Raw genomic sequence first — 12,558 nt, forward strand, 5'->3', positions numbered from 1 at the left:
GCTTGGTTGAAATGTAGTTATGAACAATGAGTCAAGCACATAACATTTATTCTTAATAGTACTGTGCATCTCAATACTTTTTCAGAACTACTTTATATTAAGTAAATATGTATTGGGTACCTACTGTGTGAGCTTCCATTTAAAAGTTTTTTGTTTGTTTGTTTGTTTTTGTTTTTGTTTTTTTTTTTTGCCAAGAAGTACAAACACGAGTAAGACAGTTTCCATTCTTCAGAAATTTTTAGGCTGTGATTTCAATTTTGACCTTTTTAATAGGAACTGAAGTTTTTCTAGTTTAACAGTTTTATTGAGCTATAATTATATACTATACAATTCACTCATTTAAAGTGTACAATTCGGAGGCTTTTAGTTTATTCAGAGTTGTGCATTCATCACTCAGTTTTAGACCATTTCATTAGCCCCAAAAGAAAACTTGCATCACCTCCTAATCCCCTCCTGCTCTCCAGTCCTAGGCAACCACTCATCTACTTTCTGTCTCTACAAATTTACCTATTCCTGGCATTTTATATAAATGGGATCATACCGTATGTGGCACTTTGTGACCCCTTATTTAACATTGTGTTTTCAAAGTTTATCCATGTTGTAGCATATGTTGGTTCTGCATTTCTTTTTATTGCTGGATAATATTTCATTGAATGGATATACCATATTTTGTTTATCTGTTTATCAGTTGATAGATATCTGGGTTGTAGCTTATCTAAATATGTATTTTATATGTCAATATTTATTAGCGTAAATATATGTATAGATTGATGGTTATGATAGTTTCAGATAGGAAGCCTTTCTTAACTTTAGATGAGATGCAAACCAATGACTATGTATTTATAAATATTCCACAGATGCATTCTATTTTATTATTCATTCTACTTAATAAAAATTATTTCTGTTTTTAGAAGTTTTCTTACCAAAAAGGAATTTTTAATATGGTGGTTTGCCTACATTGGATTTTTTAAAACGTTTCTTTATTTATTTTGAAGAGGGGGAGTGGCAGAGAGAGGGAGAAAGAGAATCCTAAGCAGGCTTCACACTATCAGCTTCACTTCACAAACTGTGAGATCATGATCTGAGCCGAAATCACGAGTCAGTCACTTAACCGACAGAGCCATGCAGGGTGTCCCTGTTTTGTCTACATTATAATGAGACTTCTTCCCATAAACCACTTCATTATTTTATAGTCATGATTCAGATATTTGTTTTATTTTACAGTATACTTACATCACACTTAATATATAATTTCCCTTTTCTTCATTAAGTCCATATGTAGCTCTTCAAAGGGCTTAAGCATATAAACCTAAAGTTCAGAGTTATCTATCTCATTCACTCCTAGTACACAAAGGTAGAGTAGGAAAGGGTAATGATATACAAACATCTACTGAAGTCTTTTTCTCTCATCCCCAATATTTACTTTGTTGCAGATCCATGCTTATCTCAGTCTGTTGATGTCACCCCTTACCACCTTCCTAGCCTGCTCCATCCATACGGTACTCCTTCTGTTCCTCCAGCATGCCAACACATTCTTCTTACACACTATACACATTGTTTTGTACCTTGAGTTATTTTTCACATTATATATTTGTAACTGTTTCAAATGAGCTCCCTTATTCTTTACAACTACCTTAGGTTCACAGGTGGATAAACCATAGTTTATTATTCAGTCTCTTGCTGGTGGGCATTTACATTGCTTCTAGTATTTTGCATGTGTATGAGTATATCTGCAGGATGAATTAATTTATTTTTTTAATTTTACTTATTTACTTATTTTTTGACTTGTAGCAAAAATTACTGTCAAACTCCACTCATTGGGCCAGAGACCCTCGTGGTGTTAGTGATAGACTTGTCCTTCCTATATAGCACACTACCTACACTTGTGAGTTCATCAGGATGAATTCTTTTAAATAGTATTGCTGGGTCAAGGAGTATGTTCATTGTATTTTTGATAATTATTTGCCAAATTGTTGTCTAAAGATGTTATATATATTTTAATTCCCACCTGCAATGCATGAGGATACAAATTTACATCCCAGCCAATGAAAAGATTTATCATACTTATGTTTGTGAATCAGATATATGTAAAAAGTATTGATCTATCTTTTAAATAAAATTTTGATTTTAACTTAAAGTAATATTAATCAATTGAAATAAATTAAAATTTAATTTTAATTAAATGAATATGTTTTCATATGTGTGGAACCATTTGATACTGTGGTTTTTCTCAACTTCTTATTTGTATCCTTTGTCCACATTTCTTATTTCACATTTAGGTCTAAGATTTGTTTGGGACTGATTTTTATTCATAGTGAGAACAAGGGGTGAGGGTTCATTTTTTCCTCCATAGGAATATCCATTGACTTAGCATCATTTTTGGAAAAGATTATCCTTTCTTCACTTATTGCAGTGGCACCTTTGTTGCGTCAGATGATAGTATATGTGTGGATTTGTTTCTGAAATCTCTAGTCTTTTCTATTTGTCTACTTGTCTATCCTTGTGACAGTTGCACTCTGTTTTCACTACTGTAGATTTTAAAAATCTTTTGGTGTCTGTTAGTGTAAATCCCCCAAATTTTTCTTCAAGATTGTGTTTCTTATTTTCCACTCTTTGCCTTTCCATTTGAACTTTAATCTATATAAGAAGGATTTATACAAGAAAGAACATTGCTAATTTGTAGAAGAAAGATTACTGAGAATTTGTTTGGTATTATAACCAAACTGTAGATCACTGGGGAACATGGACACATTTATAATACAGTCTTTTTAAAAAAAATTTTTTTTAATGTTTTTATTTACTTTTGAAGGAGAGAGACAGAGCTTGAGTGGGGGAGGAGCAGAGAGAGAGGGGGAGACACAATAGTAAGCAGGCTCCAGGCTCTAAGCTGTCAGCACAGAGCCCGATGCGGGGCTCAAACTCACGAACTGTGAGATCATGACCTGAGCCGAAGTCGGACGCTTAACCGACTGAGCCACCCAGGCGCCCCTATAATACAGTCTTTTAATCTGAGGACATGTATATACCTCTTTCAATAATGTTTTCTATTTTTCTGTAGAGGTCTTAAATATCTTCCATTGCAATTCAATGATACATTGGAGCAGCTCATACTAGCTCCTGAGAGCTGATCAGGTGCATATCTTCCCGGTTCCACATTCAGTGGGTCTCACTGGTAGATAGAAATGAGCCATGGTGGTAGTATTTATATCACAGAAACTGGCAAACACTACAAATCAGGATTTTCCCATACCTACCTACTGCTAAGGTATGGTTGTTAAATATTTATCAGCACATCAGTTAGATTTATTACTAGATCTGTCAGGTTTTATACTGGTATATAAATGATATTTTTATTATTATTTTTAAACGATTATTTATTTTAGAGAGAGAGTAAGTGCAAGCCAGGTAGAAGCACAGAGAGAGGTGGACAGAGGATCTGGAGTAGGCTCTGTGCTGACAGCAGAAAGCCTGATACAGGGCTCGTACTCACAAACCATGAAATCATGACCGCTTAACCAACTGAGCCACCCAGGAGCCCCAATGATGTTTTTATTATTAAAAATGAACGTATAGGGGCGCCTGGGTGGCTCAGTCGGTTGGATGTCCCACTTTGGCTCAGGTCATGTTCTTACAGCTCGTGAGTTCAAGCCTCGCGTCAGGCTCTGTGCTGACAGCTCAGAGCCTGGAGCCTGCTTGGGATTCTGTGTGTGTGTCTCTCTCTACCCCTTCTCCGTTCATGCTCTGTCTCTCTCTGTCTTGAAAATAAATAAAAATTAAAAAAATAAAATGAATGTATAATGTACACATGATAAAATTTATGTCCTTATTTTCTGTCCATATATTTTCCTTAGTGAAGCATTGGTTCACGTCTTTTGCCCATTTTTAAATTGGGTTATTTATTTCATTATTATTGAAGAGGATTGATGTTAATTCTTTTTTTTTTTTTTTTTAATTTTTTTTTTTCAACGTTTATTTATTTTTGGGACAGAGAGAGACAGAGCATGAACGGGGGAGGGGCAGAGAGAGAGGGAGACACAGAATCGGAAGCAGGCTCCAGGCTCTGAGCCGTCAGCCCAGAGCCCGATGCGGGGCTCGAACTCACAGACCGCGAGATCGTGACCTGGCTGAAGTCGGACGCTTAACCGACTGCGCCACCCAGGCGCCCCTGATGTTAATTCTTTAAATGTTTGATAGAAGCCATTTGGTCCTGGAGTTTTCTGTGATAGAAGTTTTTTGATTACTGATTCAATCCCTTTACTTGTTATTGCTCTGTTCAGTTTGTTCCTGTTTCTTCCTGATTCAGTCTTGGTAGGTTGTACATTTTTAGAAATGTATCCCGTTTCTTCTAGGTTATGTAATTTGTTGATATAAAATTGTTCATAGTAGGGGTGCCTGGGTGGCTCAGTCAGTTGAATGTCCGACTTCGGCCCAGGTCATGATCTCACGATTCGTGGGTTTGAGTCCTGTGTGGGGCTCTGGGCTGACAGCTCAGAGCCTGGAGCCTGCTTCGGATTCTGTGTCTCCCTCTCTCTCTTCCCCTCCCCCACTCATGCTCTGTCTCTGCCTCTCAAAAATAAAGAAATGTAATAAAAAATGTTTTTAAAATAATAAAATTGTTCATAGTAGTCTCTTCTAATTCTGTGTGTTTTTGTAGTGTCAGTTGTAATGTTTCCTCTTAATTTCTAATTTTATTTGAGTCTCTTCTGTTTTTCTTAGTCTAGGTAAAGGTTTGTCCATTTTAGCTTTTTTAAGAACCAGCTCTTAGTTTCATTGGTTTTTCTATTGGTTTTTTTTTTGGTCTCTATTTCATGTATTTCTGCTCTGATCTGTAGTATTTCCTTCCTTCTGCTAACTTTGGGCTTAATTTGTTTTTCATTTTCTATTTCCTTAAGGTGTAAAGTTATGTTGTTTCTTGAGATCTTTCTTATTTCTTAATATAAGAAACCTTTTATATATATAAACTATAAACTTTCCTCTCAGAGTATTTGATATGTTCTATTTCCATTTTCATTTTTTTGAGATAATTTTTTATTTCCCTTTTGATTTCTTCTTTGATCCAATATTCTGTTTAGAAGGGTGTTGTTTAGGGTCACCTGGTGGCTCAGTGGGTTAAGCATACAACTCCGGCTCAGGTCATGATTTTGCAGTTCAAGTCCCGCATCGGCTCTCTGCTGTCAGCACAGAGCCCACTTTGGATCCTCTGTCTTTCCCCCTCTCTCTGCCCCTCCCCTGCTTGCACTCTGTCTTTCTCAAAATAAATAAATTTCTAAAAAGAAAATAAGTGTGCTGTTTAGTTTCCACACATTTGTCAATCTTCTCATTTTCCTCTTGTTGATTTCTAGTTTGATACCATTGTCAGAGAAGATAGTTAGCATGATTTCAGTGTTCTTTTTATTTTATCTTTTTAAGTTTATTTATTTTAAGAGAGGCTGAGAGCATGAGTGGGGGAGGGCAGAAAGAGAGAGAGAGAGAGAGAGAGAGAGAGAGAGAGAGAGAGAGAGAATCTGAAGAAAGCTTTGAGCTGCCAGCTCAGAGCCCAACATGGAGCTCTAACTCACAAAACTGTGAGGTCATTACCTGAACTGACATCAAAAGGCTGATGCTTACCTGCTGAGCCACCCAGGTACCCCTTGATTTCTGTGTTCTTAAACTGGACAAAATTCATTTTGTAGCCTATCATATGAGCTATCTTGGAGAATGTACCATGTGCATTTGAAAAGAGTGTATATTCTGCTGCTGTTGGAGGAAATGTTCAAGTCCGTTTGTTCTGAAGTATAGTCCATATCAATATCTGCTTATTGATTTTCTGTCTGGACAATCTATCCATTGCTGAAAGTGGAATATTGAAGACTCCTGAAATGATCTTATTGTTATCAACTTCTCCCTTAAGATCAGTTACTATTTGCTTAATATATTTTGGTGCTTGGCTGTTGGGAGCATATGTATTTATGCTCTGATGTGCTGACCTGTTTATCATTATTACTGACCTTCTTTGTCTCTTGTTACACTTTTTGACTTGAAGTGCATTTTGTCTGATGTAAGTATGGCTATGCCCACCTTCTTTTTGTTTCCATTTGCTTGGAATAGCATCTTCCATTCTTTTTGAGCCTAGGTGTGTCTTTATAGACAAAAGAGTGTCCTGTAGGCAGCATATAGTTGGGTCCTGTTTTTTTTTTGTTTGTTTGTTTTTTTAAATCCATCTAGCTACTCTATGCCTTCTGGTTGGTGAGTTTAATTCATTTACATTAGGGTGATTATAGATATGCAAAGATTTACACTGCCATTTTATATTTTGCCTTCTTGTTATTTTTCTCTCCACTGTTTATTTTTCCTTTTGTTTTTGTCCGCCTTTACAAGTTAGTGGTTTTCCATGGTGCTGTGCTCAGTCTCCTGTTTTTGGTTGTTTTTTTTTTTTTTTATGTTTGATATCACTGCTTTAGGTTTTGCTTTGCGCTTAAGTTTATTTATTTTAAGAGAGGCTGAGAGAGCATGAGCAGGCGAGGGCAGAAAGAGAGAGAGAGAGAATCCAAAGAAAGCTTTGAGCTGCCAGCTCAGAGCCCAACATGGGGCTCTAACTCACAAATAAATAAACTCAATTAAGTTTACATAAAACATTTCATAGATTAAAAAGTCTTTGGTCATAGCAATTTATCTTTATTCGCCTATAAAAGTACCATCCTTTAACTCTTCCTCTTTTTTATTTTTGATGTCAAAATTTTTCCTTACATGCTATGATTTTATTACCAAGTTGAAACTATAGTTATTTTTAATGCTCTTTTCATTTAACTTTTATACTGTAAGAGTTTAATGTACAATTGTAAAAAAGTTTCCTATTTCTGTTACCTTAATCAGTTTTGTGTACTTTTGTCTTTTTGTTTTAGCTTGAAGAATTCCTTTCAACATTTCTTACAAGGCAGGTCTAGTGGTGGTAGAATGAACTCTTATCTTTTGCTTGTCTAGAAAAAATTTTATTTCTCTTTCATAGCTGAAAGATCATTTTTTCAGATAGAGTCTTCTTGGCTGGCAGTTTTATTTTAAATACGTCATTCCACTCTTTCCTGGCCTATAGAGTTTCTGCTGAGAAATCTGCTGATTGACTGATGGGATTCCTTTGTAAGTTATCGTCTTTCCCTGGATACTTAAAAAAAATTTTTTTTAAGCTTATTCATTTATTTTGAGAGAGAGAGTGCATACATAAGCAAGGAAGGGGCAGAGAGAGTGGGAGAAGGAGAGAATTTCAAGCAAGCCATGCACTGATGGTACAGAGCCCTATGTAGGGCTCAAACTCATGAACTGTGAGATCATGAAGTGAGCCAAAATCAAGAGTTGGATACTCAACTGACTGAGCCACCCAGGTGCCCCTTCCCTGGCTACTTTTAAAATTCTTTATTTTCATTGATTTTTGGTAATCTTAATATGTATCTTAGAGAAGTTCTTTTTGTGTAATAAGTTATTCTATTGGCTTCATGGATTTGTATATACAGTTCTTTCCCCAGATTTGGAAGGTTCTCAGCTATTTTTTTTTAAATAAACTCTGCCCCCTTCTCTCTCTCTTCTCATTCTGATATACCCATTCTTCTTAGGTTGACTTTTCTAATGGGTCTGGTGGTTCTCATAGTATTTTTTCACTTTTAAAAAATCTTAGTTCTCTCTCCTCTTCCACCTGAGTCTTTTTTTTTTAAGTAAGCCCTACACCCAATATGGACTTGAACTCACAACCCCAAAATCAAGAGTCTCATGCTTCATCAACTGAGACAGCCAGGCACCCCACTGGAGTCACTTCAAGATTCCTATCTTCTAGCTTACTCATTCTCTCTTCTATCTGATCTCTATTTCCAATGCATTCTAATACATTCTTCATTTCATTTACTGAGTTCTCCAGCTCCAGAATTGCTTTTTTTTTTTTTTTTTTTTTTTTTTAAGGATTTCAGTCTCAGGGCACCTGGGTGGCTCAGTTGGTTGAGCATCCGACTTCAGCTCAGGTCATGATCTCACAGTTTGTGAGTTCGAGAACCACATTGGGCTTGCTGCTGTCAGTGTGTCAGCACAGAGCCTGCTTTGGATCCTCTGTCCACACACCCCCTCTGCCCCTCCCCTGCTTATACTCTCCCCAAAATAAATAAATAGTTTTTAAAAAGAATTTCAATCTCTTTGGTAAAGTACTCCTTCTGTTCATTAATTTTATTTCTGATATCATTGTATTGCCTTTCTGAGTTTTCTTGTAGCTCATTGAATTTCTTCATAACAGCAATTTTGAATTCTTTGTCAGATCACAGTATTCCCTTCCATGTCTTTGGATTTGGTTGCTGGAAAATTGTCATTTTCTTTTTATAATGCCATATTAATATGACTTTTTCATGTTGTTTGATGAAAAGTGTCTCTGCTACCACATTCGAAGTTGCAGATACCTTTCTCATTTAGGCAAGGTTTTATTTGCTTTGATTCTAACAGTTCAATAGATTTGGTTATTAGAAGTCTTCTTTTTGTTTTCCAGAAGGTGGTGCTATAGCACATGTTTTTGGTTTCCTTGACAAAAGCTTACAGCTGCTAAAGTTAGGAGCATTTATATATATTATGTTTATATATATATATATATATATATATATATATATATATAAAGCTAGAAGAGGGGGAAAAAAGGGTGGGTGGCTTTAGAGGGGGAAAATGTGTACTTAGCACTTGGAATTTGGGGTGTGTCCATAGCTGGAAGCCAGCCTAGTAGGGACTCCTTGAATGGAGGGATTTGGGTCTCAGAGGTCCCTGTGTGGTCCTTTTGTCAGAACCCTGGGGCAGACAGCAGGAAACATTTTTCTTCAGTTCTCTTTGCCTACTTTTTCCTTTCTGTCTCCCCCTTTACTGCATTTTTACCTCAGAGAGAGCAAAGGTCCCTCCAGCTGCAGAATGCAGAACCAGCCTGGCAGACCCCCACTCATTGCCTTTACACTATACCTCTTTAAAGGCTTATGCTTCCCAGCTAATATATTTGATGCTGGAGGCTCTATAGCCCTAGGTTCCATGACCTCCTCTCTCTCCCTGCAGCCTCCTCTGTGGTCCAGTCCACCCACTTTTTGGTGCACAGATGAATGGATCTCTTGGGTGTTGTAGTATGTTGTGGAGAGGCTCTTTTTTTCTTTCTCTTTTTCTTTCATTCGTTATAGATGTCCAGTTAGTTTTAATTTTTTTTTCAACGTTTTTTATTTATTTTTGGGACAGAGAGAGACAGAGCATGAACGGGGGAGGGGCAGAGAGAGAGGGAGACACAGAATCGGAAACAGGCTCCAGGCTCCGAGCCATCAGCCCAGAGCCTGACGCGGGACTCGAACTCACGGACCGCGAGATCGTGACCTGGCTGAAGTCGGACGCTTAACCGACTGCACCACCCAGGCGCCCCAATGTCCAGTTAGTTTTAAATCAAAGAGGTGAGAAACTCATGAGGAAGGACTCATGTCACCATGATGCTGATGTCATTCTCCTCATATTATCTTTTAAATATCTGTAGGATCTGTAGTGATATCTCTTTGTCATATCTGATATTGTTGATATGTGATTTTATCTTTTATTTTCTTTGAATTGTCTTAAATTATTAAATCATTCTGGTTGATCTCTATTTCTGGTTCATTGATTTCCCACATCTTTATTCCTACTTTTTCTTTTCTTTGAATTTAATAAGCAATTCTTTTTCTTACTTAGGATTAATATTAGATTATGCTTCTTCAAGCATATTTTCTATTAAATGTATTTCAAAGTGTAAATTTCTTCTCAGCAAGTTTCTGATATGTTATATTTTAACTATCTTTGTATAATTAAAATACTACACTCCAACTTATTGATTCTAATACTTATATGGAAAGAGTCAAAACACCCCCAACTGTTAATAATTAGAAGATAGGACCAGCTTGCCCTACTATATGTAATGACTTTTCATAAAGCTATTTTGATTAAGATAGTATAATATCGCTGATGAATAGGTTACATTCATTAGATTATTTAGTTTACAACATTTTCTTTTTTTTTTTTTAATTTTTTTTTTCAACGTTTATTTTTGGGACAGAGAGAGACAGAGCATGAACAGGGGAGGGGCAGAGAGAGAGGGAGACACAGCATCGGAAACAGGCTCCAGGCTCTGAGCCATCAGCCCAGAGCCCGACGTGGGGCTCGAACTCACGGACCGTGAGATCGTGACCTGGCTGAAGTCGGACGCTTAACCGACTGCGCCACCCAGGCGCCCCACAACGTTTTCTAATTTCCATTATATTTTCTTTTATCCAGAGGTATTTAGAAATTTACTGCTTAATTTCAATGTATTTAGGAATTTTCTAAATATAGAGTTATTGATTTCTAGTTTAATTTCTTTATTATTAGAGAACATATTTTTTGCAATATTTTAATAATTTGGAATGTGCTAACATCTGATATATGAACCAGTACATGATCTATTTGGTAAATGTCCCATATGAACTTTAAAAGAATGCATGGTTTTGCAATTAGATGTCAAACTGGTCAGGTTGGCTAATGATACTATTTAAATCTTCTACATCTTTTCTGACTTTTTCTTTTAAGTTTTAGACAATGGAGAAAAATTCCTAGAAAGATAAAATGGACCAAAATTTTTCTCAAGAAGAAATGTAAAACTTGATTAGTACTAATGTAACTATTGCATCATAAGTATAATGAAATTGAGGTAACAGTTAAAAGTCATCTCACAAAAAAACAACAGTCCCAGACAGTTTTATAGGCAAGATCTATCAAAATTTTAAAGAACTGTTTGCTCTAATTTTTAAAAAATTTTAAAAATATTTATTTTTGAGAGAGAGAAAGAGCGTGAGCAGGGGAGGGGCAGAGAAAGAGGAAGACACAGAATCTGAAGCAGGCTCCAGCACTCTGAGCTGTCAGCACAGAGCCCGACATGGGCTTGAACCCACAACCATGAGATCATGACCTGAACCGAAGTCCAGCACTTAACCTACTGAGCCACCCAGGCGCCCCTCTAATTTTTATTACAAACTCTTTTTGAAGATAGAAAAGAAAGCATTTGCTAATTCATTTTATAAAGCTAATGTCAACATGGAATATTATACTTGCCAAAGACAAAAATGAGAATGGAAAATTATAAATTCAATTCATTTGTGAATATAGATGCACAATTCCTGAACAAGATTTTCATGAACTGAATCAATAGTATATAATAAGATTTGCACCTTGAAAATATTAGGTTTATACAAAAACTTAAAGATATATTACTTACTACATTAACAGAGTAGAGGTGGAAAACCAGATGATCATCTCAATAGGTTCAGAAAAGGTATATGATAAAATTCATTTTCCATTTATGATTTTTGAAAACTGACAGTAAACCAGTAGAGGAGAAGTTCATTAATATGATAAGGTAAAGTGTACCTACCAAACCAAACTATAACAAATATGAACTCAAATGTTGGAAGCACTCCCATTAAAATCAGATAGTTATGCTCACTAAAATCAGAAGTCATGTCTGCTACTACTATTGCTATTCAACATTGTATTGAATGTCCAATGATACAAGAAAAAGAAAAGAAATACATAAGGATTAAAAAAGTAGAAATAAAACTCATTATTTCTACAACTTATTTTTGTTTCTACATTAATAAAACCCCCAAATGTCTAAGAATTTATAGGGAATGGTAGTTTAATAAATGTTTCAATATGAGGCTAATCTATTAAAGTCAGTTACTCTTTGCCCAAGCAACAACTATAAAACATAATTAAAAACACAACAATGAAACCAGTTATAGTTAGCAACAAAAACTAATGTATCTAGCAATAAATGTCACAAAACTACTTTCCTCAGCACCCCAAATTATAAAAAGTTTATTGAAGGAGATTAAGAGAAATATCTCATGCTTACAGGTTGGAAGACATTATCATAACAGTATTGAGTCCTTTCAAATTGATCCATAAATTTAATGTAACTTCAAAAAATTCAGCTAACACTTTGATTCTAATATTTATATGGAAAGGGTCAAAATAGCTAAGACTGATAATAATTAGAAGAATAAAGGGGCGCCTGGGTGGCTCAGTCGGTTAAGTTTTCGATTTCGACTCGAGTCATGATCTCACGGTTTGTGAGTTTGAGCCCCACATCCGGCTCTGTGCCCACAGCTCAGAAACTGGAGCTTGCTTGGGTTCTGTGTCTCCCCCTCTCCCTGCCCCTCCCCCACTAGCACTCTCTCTCTGTCAAAAATAAGTAAATATTAAAAAAAATTGTTTTTAAAAGAATATGGCTGGGGTGCCTGGGTAGTTCAGTTGGTTAAGCGACTGACTCTTGATTTTGGCTCAGGTCATGATCTCATGGTCGTGAGACTAAGCCCCCACATTGGGCTCCCATGCTGACAGAATAGAGCCTGCTTGAAATTCTGTATCTCCGTCTCTCTCTCTGCCCGCCCCCCCCAAATTAGGTAAACATCAAAAAAAAAAAAAAAAAAAAGGAATATGGTCGTACTATGTATGACTTAAAAAAAATTTTTTTTTAACGTTTATTTATTTTTGGGACAGAGAGAGACAGAGCATGAACGGGGGTGG

General features: G+C 36.1%; 1 protein-coding gene and 1 non-coding gene across 4 annotated transcripts in view; one reads left to right on the plus strand and one right to left on the minus strand.

The window, feature by feature from the left end:
* Nucleotides 1-12,558, plus strand: part of ATL1 (atlastin GTPase 1) — an 84,750-nt gene that overhangs the window by 28,255 nt on the left and 43,937 nt on the right. The window lies entirely within an intron of this gene.
* LOC122469740 lies at nucleotides 1,784-1,926 on the minus strand. The gene has a single exon (XR_006293624.1). It is a non-coding gene; the product is annotated as a small nucleolar RNA SNORA62/SNORA6 family (small nucleolar RNA).

The sequence above is a fragment of the Prionailurus bengalensis genome, chromosome B3, assembly GCF_016509475.1.
Source record: "Prionailurus bengalensis isolate Pbe53 chromosome B3, Fcat_Pben_1.1_paternal_pri, whole genome shotgun sequence".
Lineage (NCBI taxonomy): Eukaryota > Metazoa > Chordata > Mammalia > Carnivora > Felidae > Prionailurus > Prionailurus bengalensis.